General features: G+C 37.4%; 2 non-coding genes across 2 annotated transcripts; both read right to left on the reverse strand.

Annotated features, from left to right (window-relative positions):
* Positions 1-5,398: 5,398 nt before the first annotated feature.
* LOC135764570 (U1 spliceosomal RNA) lies at positions 5,399-5,563 on the reverse strand. Its single transcript, XR_010540098.1, has one exon. It is a non-coding gene; the product is annotated as a U1 spliceosomal RNA (small nuclear RNA).
* Positions 5,564-6,348: 785 nt separating this feature from the next.
* LOC135764428 (U2 spliceosomal RNA) lies at positions 6,349-6,539 on the reverse strand. The gene has a single exon (XR_010539976.1). It is a non-coding gene; the product is annotated as a U2 spliceosomal RNA (small nuclear RNA).
* Positions 6,540-7,001: the final 462 nt, after the last annotated feature.

The following is a 7,001-nucleotide window of genomic DNA, read 5'->3' on the forward strand; positions in this document are numbered from 1 at the left end:
CTGCTCCCGTTTGCTGTGATGACGGGGGACTTAGTCCAAAGCACATTTTGAGGAATACTTACACATTTTACTTCTTATTTCTTTGAAATTAATTATGCATACACTATGGATTAAAAATGTCCCGACTGCGAACCTGATAAAACCCAGGTAAAAAGCAAATACAAATAAACCATTTTGATTTAGCAAAAGTTTACAAATAAATGCACTCCTTGCACACAACAAGCACGTCTAGTTACCATTCATATTTTGCGTGATTTAAGTTTCGTCGCATACATTTTGGAAGGCACACGATAAAAACAAAATAAGGCTTTTAATGTATGCCGACCTCATTCTCCGTTGAGGGCTTATCAATCATAATAAACGCTGTTAACTCTTCTCATTGAATGGTCTAAATCCAATGCTGGTAAAGAAATCAAATGTGCATTTAAACGCAACAAGCAAGCCGTAAAGCAATGGATGCAGGCAAACAAACGAGGAATAGCACATACACCACGATTAGATCATCGGGTCGCATACTTTGGAATTAATAAGAAATAATTATTCAGTCTAAAGAAATAAGAAGTAAAATGTCTAAGTATTTCTCCAAATGTGCACACTCATTACAATAAACGGGAGCAGACACGAATAGTTATGTATGTCTCGTTATTTTATTTAAAATTGATAAGCTGTCTAACATATGATATATTTTGATAATACGAAATGCTAAAAAAATAATATAACACCAATCGACAATATCTGTTATTGTTATTTTTACAAGTAAATTCATGTGTAGGAGAAAACAAAGCAGCTGTCAGTCCATACTATATTGAGTGGCCATCGTAGTGGTGCAACCTGAACGATGTTTTCCCTACTTCCGGTCAAAGCCGCCATTTTGTGAAATAGGCATATAGGCAGGGCCGGCCCTGGGCATAGGCGGAATAGGCAAATGCTAAGGGCGCTGCCGACCCCTTGGGGCGTCCGGAAACAACAATCAGACAGAGACGCGGAATTTACATAATGTTACACAGACCATGTTTAAATTAATGTTTCTAGACAGAAATAGCAACTTGTTCACTTTGTTTGGTATTAATAAGCTGCGCATTGGAGTGCTGGCCGCGGTGCTGAAGACGCGCTCAGACAGAGTACTGGTGGCGGCACAGATATTTACGTGCAACCTATTGGAAACTATTATTCGTTATTATATAATTATTATTCGTTATTTTACTTTATTACTTCCACTTAAGAAGAGTTTTGCACTTTTATTTCAATATTTCTCTTTATATAAATACTATTTTGTACTTAAATCTATAATTTCATTATTTTACTAACCAAACTCATCTGCGCTTTCCGATAGGTTGCACGTAAGGAGAAAAGTAGCTTACTTCCCCTTGAGAAGGGTTGTGTGTTTTAAACTTTTAAAAACATATATCTCTTTACAAAAAACTTTTTTCTTCTATTTAAAAGCTATAATTTCGTTATTTTACTAACCCAACTAATGACTCCTCCGCTTTCCAATAGATTGCACGTAAATATCTGTGCATATGTGCCATCACGCGCCTTCAGCACCGCCACTGTGCAGCTTATTAATACCAGACAAAGTTGGTATTTCTGTGCAGAAACATTGAAATTTAAACATGGTCCGTGTAACGTAATTTAAATCCTGCGTCTCTGTCTGATTGTTGTTTCCGTTTTCTTGTTCTTGACGTTCGCTGAATTCTGGGTTTATATTTTAAACTGCCTTTTCAGTGACAATGTCAAGACCAAATGCCTGAGTGACAGGGTATTGTGTGTATGTGTGCTTGTGCGTGCGTGCATGCGTGTGTTTCCAAAATATTTTCAAAATTAAGAAAAACTAGACAAAGCTTTGCATTTTTTTCTGTGTAAGTTTATGAACAAAATGATTCTAAAGGGCACCAGGTGAAATCTTGCCTAGGGCAGCAAATTGGCCAGGGCCGGCCCTGCATATAGGTGACGCTGGAGCACGCGGCCATTGTCTCTGTTCAACAAAACAAGTATATATATACACATACGCATATTTTTCCTCAATCAATCACCGAATACAAGGTGCAATTCGATGCCAACTGACCCTTCTCTCTGGTTTCATGTTTGTAAGGAAAATTAAGGGGGAAATTACGATAGCATTTCAGCCAAACATTCATTCGTGCCACGCTGCTTTTCTTTGAACGAAAAAAAACCCTCTGCTCCCCCTACACAATTTCTTCTCCTGTTATTTTATGCTTAAAACAAGCAAATAAATCTGACTACAGGGTAAGAAAAAATTCGTGAACTTTTCCCATAAACACTTAATTCAAGAACAATTGTCCCACCCCACTGGCCATTTTTTATCCACAATACACATTCGATGTCTGCAGGCACCATTGTCTTTGTTCAACGCAAACAATTCTGTTGCGTTTTTCTTTGAACGAAGTGCTCCGCCTAGATAATTTGACCCATATTCACATGGGTTTGTTTCTCGTTTTTTTTCTTTGAGAACAATCTATATAGCGCCTTCCACAATCGTTTTGGTGTTAGCTTTACGTAAAATAGAAACACAGAAAAGTACTGAGCGATGGAGAGACCACGAACGCGGAACGTATTATGGACCACGGACTGGCAAACAAACTGGCAACCACGCACTAAAGAAGCAAACTCTGATTTTAAACTCACCTTATTTGTCCCCGGAAAGCGCCAGAGTCGATGCACGGAGTGGACGGAACAAGCCTCGCTTCCATAGCCGAAGGTCAAAAATCCATTTAAACGTGTAGTCCCCGGTGTCCACTCGATCTTACCCAAAAAGCCGAGAAGCGATACCGCAATGGCATCCGGAGAAGGCGCTGGCTGTCGGGATGGAGGTTAGCGGGTCAGAGGTCCGGCACTGAAGGTCTGCGTTCATTATTCACCGTGTGCATTTCACTCTATATCCACTTTCTAATGTATAGCACTTGATAAGGATTAACAGTTTAAAAACAGAAATGCAAGACATCAGAAAATACATTTATTTTTTACTTTCATAACATGAGAGGTGTCATACAATAACAAATATGAGCTTTAAAATCACATTCCTAAGTTAAAAATATACATAAAAATAGATATATGGATCATTACACAAATCACTACTCAAAGGACCTATGTTAAATAACTGCTTCAATATTAATTAACAATAACATTTGGCCAAGGCAGTCCTTGTAAATAGACATATAAATAGACAAATAAAATCATGACATATATGCCGTAGAGCCTGAGATAGAGAAAAATAATAAGGAATTCTGCTTTTACTACCATCTCAGAAATATTGCCAGAATTAGAGGTTTTGTCTCAAGACAGGACTTAGAGAAACTTGTTCATGCTTTCATCACCAGCAGGGCCGATTATTGCAATGGTCAATGGATTTAAAAAGTACTGTTTCTTGTTTAAAAACCACTTCATGGCTACAATACATGACAGATATGCTAATCGAATATGAAACCGATTACTCGGATCAATAGGATCAGGTCATTTAGAAAAAACAAGGGTTCACTCAAAACAAGGTGCCTCAGCATTCAGTTATTATCAGCTTTCAGAAGAGATCAGATGTGCTTCAACAGTAGACACTTTTAAATCTAGATTAAAAACACATCAGTTTAACTTTGCATTTACTGAATGATTTAAAACAGTACGAATAAAACAGTACAAAAGAATAAAACAGTATGAACCTTACCTGTTATAAAGGGAATGAAGCTTACGGTATGGTGCTTACCTGCAGAAATAAATAAAGTACAATAAGAACACACAGAACTTCAATTTTCAAAATTATTTTAACATTTAATGATGATTATTTTACTGGTTTACCTGTTTGTGATTACCACAGGATCCCGTCACCTGGCTGCGGTCTTCATTTGGTGAACGGTTCTTCACTCATAATTGACCTATACAAGAAATAGAGAAGAATAATAAGCAATTCTGCTTTTACATGTAGATGTGTGCCCCAAGAACACAGACACACCGGCTCCAAAAAGTTTAAACAGTACACATTTCTGTTATTTTAATGTGGCAAATGTGTCAGCTTTAAAAGAAGCATACATTACCTTTTAAAGAGGAAATAAATACCTTTTGCATGAAATACCTTTACTCCCAGCATAAGCAAGCAATTTTCAAAATGCTTTTAAAAGTAAATAGTGATTATTTTACTTGTTTACCTGTTTGTGATTACCATGGAATCCTGTCACCATCATTTTTAAGCTTGTAAAGCAAATAATGAAATATTGACTTAGTAGGAAAAATATTTTGGAAGTATCGTGATAAATGATGAAGAAAATATTTTGCAAAGTGATGGTTAGCACACGGTTGATGGTACCTATTAAATTCCATCATATTTTTTTATTCCTACTATGGAAGTCAATGGTGACTATCTGCTGTGGGTTTACCATCATTCCTCAAAATACCTTCTTTTGTGTTACTCAGAAAAAAACTAATCCTCGTGTTGTTGTAAGCCTGTATGCATGAGTAAATGATGACAGAATTATCATCATAAATTGAAATATCCCTTTAAACTGTATTTCCCCCCTTAAACCTAAACTTATTTTCCTACAGCAAGTCATTTAGGTAATCAAGAAAATACTTTACCCGTTGTCTTTGTGAGTTAAACAAATACAGCTACGCTTCCAGGTCTGTCGACGTTGCTGTGGTTTTTCGACAGCTGTAGTATGAAGGGTAGCGAATGAATGAATACATTGCAAAAAATCATTTCTTACTTGTTATTTCGAACTGTTTTAACTATACAAATATCTAGAAAGTCTTAAAATAAGATGCATTTTTTGATGAGCAAAATGCCCTAAGAAAATAAACCTAGCCTTTAGGGAGAAAAAACTCAGAATTTGGGCTTAAAACAAGCAAATAAATCTGCCAAAGGGGTAAGAAACAAATCTAGATATAAACACTTAATTCAAGAAAAATTGTCGTAGCCCATTGGCAGATTTGTTGGCTTGTTTAATGTACATGCATGTACAATATTTCAATTTGTCTTGTATTTATTAGCATTTTGTATTGCCCAACGCTGTCTAGGTTGTTTAACTGTTGTCATTTTCTTATAAAAGCCTTTATAATTTATTAGTTTGGATGATTGCCATTCCCGAGAACCTCTTATATTGGAAGTAAAAGAATCATCTAAGCATTATTTTGTGCTCTTAGACATGTAGCCGTTTGATTGTGGTTCTATTTAATGGCTAGTCTATTCGTTTGGAATGGTCAAACGGCTATTAGATTTTCACTGACAGCCCAAATTAAGCCTTGTTTTAGCCTAGACACTTATTCGCTGTCTATTAAAAGTTATGTAGTCGTTGAATAGCCGCTTTTTTGATGACTAATGTATTCTTGGGCCGTGGTTAGACGTCTCTTGGATTTTACGTAAAACGACAAGCGAATCTATTTTTAACACAAAGGTCAGGGGAGAGCGCGAACGCAGTCCCCCACTATCAGAAATTTTGCAGTCGAGATTCCCACATTTGGGGAATTCGCAAAGGGTCAGCCCAACCGGAGTGCAATGGCTGAGCCTCGCCCTGGGTGAACCACCTTCATGATCATGGTGTCTCCCCTGCCAGGTAAGTATGAGCGACACCCTTTGAGGCCAGACGGCCGCATCTTCCTGTGACCGATCACATCGACGGCGCCCCCGGAGGCCGTCCGACTAACATTTCATTTACTGTGTGTGACCAGGTGGAAAGCGCACGAAGCCACGTCTGAGACCAAACATTCTTCGAGATCTACCCTGTTTTTATTCCGTTTCCAGCCCGGTTGAACCGTGTAGAGTGAAATATGTGAAACAATTTAAATCAAATGGATTTAAATTGCGCATTCAAATATATGGTTTCGTTATTACAAAGTAACTTTACGTGGAATAGAAACAAAAAAAAATGTACAGAGCAATCAAGAAACAACGAAAGCATAGCAATTTTAGAACGTGGATAAATAAAAACACAGGGCTCAATGACTTACCCGTTGTCGTTGTGAGTTAAACAAGTACAGCTATGCTTCCAGGTCTGTCGACGTTGCTGTGGTTTTTCGACAGCTGTAGTATGAAGGGTAGTGAAAAAAGTTTTCAGGTGTTTTTAACATTCCAATCGGTCTCGTTCGCTTTTGTTGCGCCTTCAGCTGTGTCGAGGATGTTTAATTCGTCCTCGTATCACCTCCGCAAACTTGTAAAGAAATTAATTAAATACATTACAAAAACATTTCTTTATCAGCGTGTTCATTTCCACGCAAGCTTTTCGTTAAACCAATAAAGCCAACGAAATCACAGCAATTTTAAAACACACGGATTAGAAAAAACACCGTCATTCACGCACAAAAGAAGCAAATTCTTTTTTTTATACTTGACTTATTTATCCCCGAGATGGGGAGCGCACCATTCATGGAAACACTGCAATACCATGTTGATGCATGGAGTGGAAGGAGCAAGCTCCGCTTCCATTTCCGAAGGTCAAAAATCCATTTAACATATAGTCCCCGGATAGGAGACGTATCAGACATTAAACTGATAAGAACAGATACTACACTTGATCTTAGCCAAAAGGCCGAGAAGCGATACCGGAATAGACGCAGCCAAAGGGGGAGCCGGCGAAGGCGCTGGCTTTTGGGGTGGAGGCTAGCGGGCATTTAACTCTATACGTTCTCATTGTATAACCCAGAGGTAGAACGTTGAGCTAGCAAATCAGAAGTTCATGTTTTAATGCAGGATCTGATCCACGCTCATGAGAGAGAGAGAGAGAGAGAGAGATAGAGAGAATTTAGAATTTTCAAAAAACCTTTATTACAAATTAAAACATTTTCATAACCTCAAATCAGAAAAAACAAAGAAAAAAATATATATAGTAACGGAAATAACAAAAAAATAAGCCAACATAGGAGCAAAGAACAAATCATCTTCAATAACCAGACACAGAGCTCCTCCATAATACCAAATCAATTCAAAAGAAAGAAGATCATTCATTGCTTTAAAGTATCTAAAACCAATAAGGATTCTAGATTTAACTTATTTTAAAAACTGC

Source organism: Paramisgurnus dabryanus, chromosome 9, assembly GCF_030506205.2.
Source record: "Paramisgurnus dabryanus chromosome 9, PD_genome_1.1, whole genome shotgun sequence".
Classification (NCBI taxonomy): domain Eukaryota; kingdom Metazoa; phylum Chordata; class Actinopteri; order Cypriniformes; family Cobitidae; genus Paramisgurnus; species Paramisgurnus dabryanus.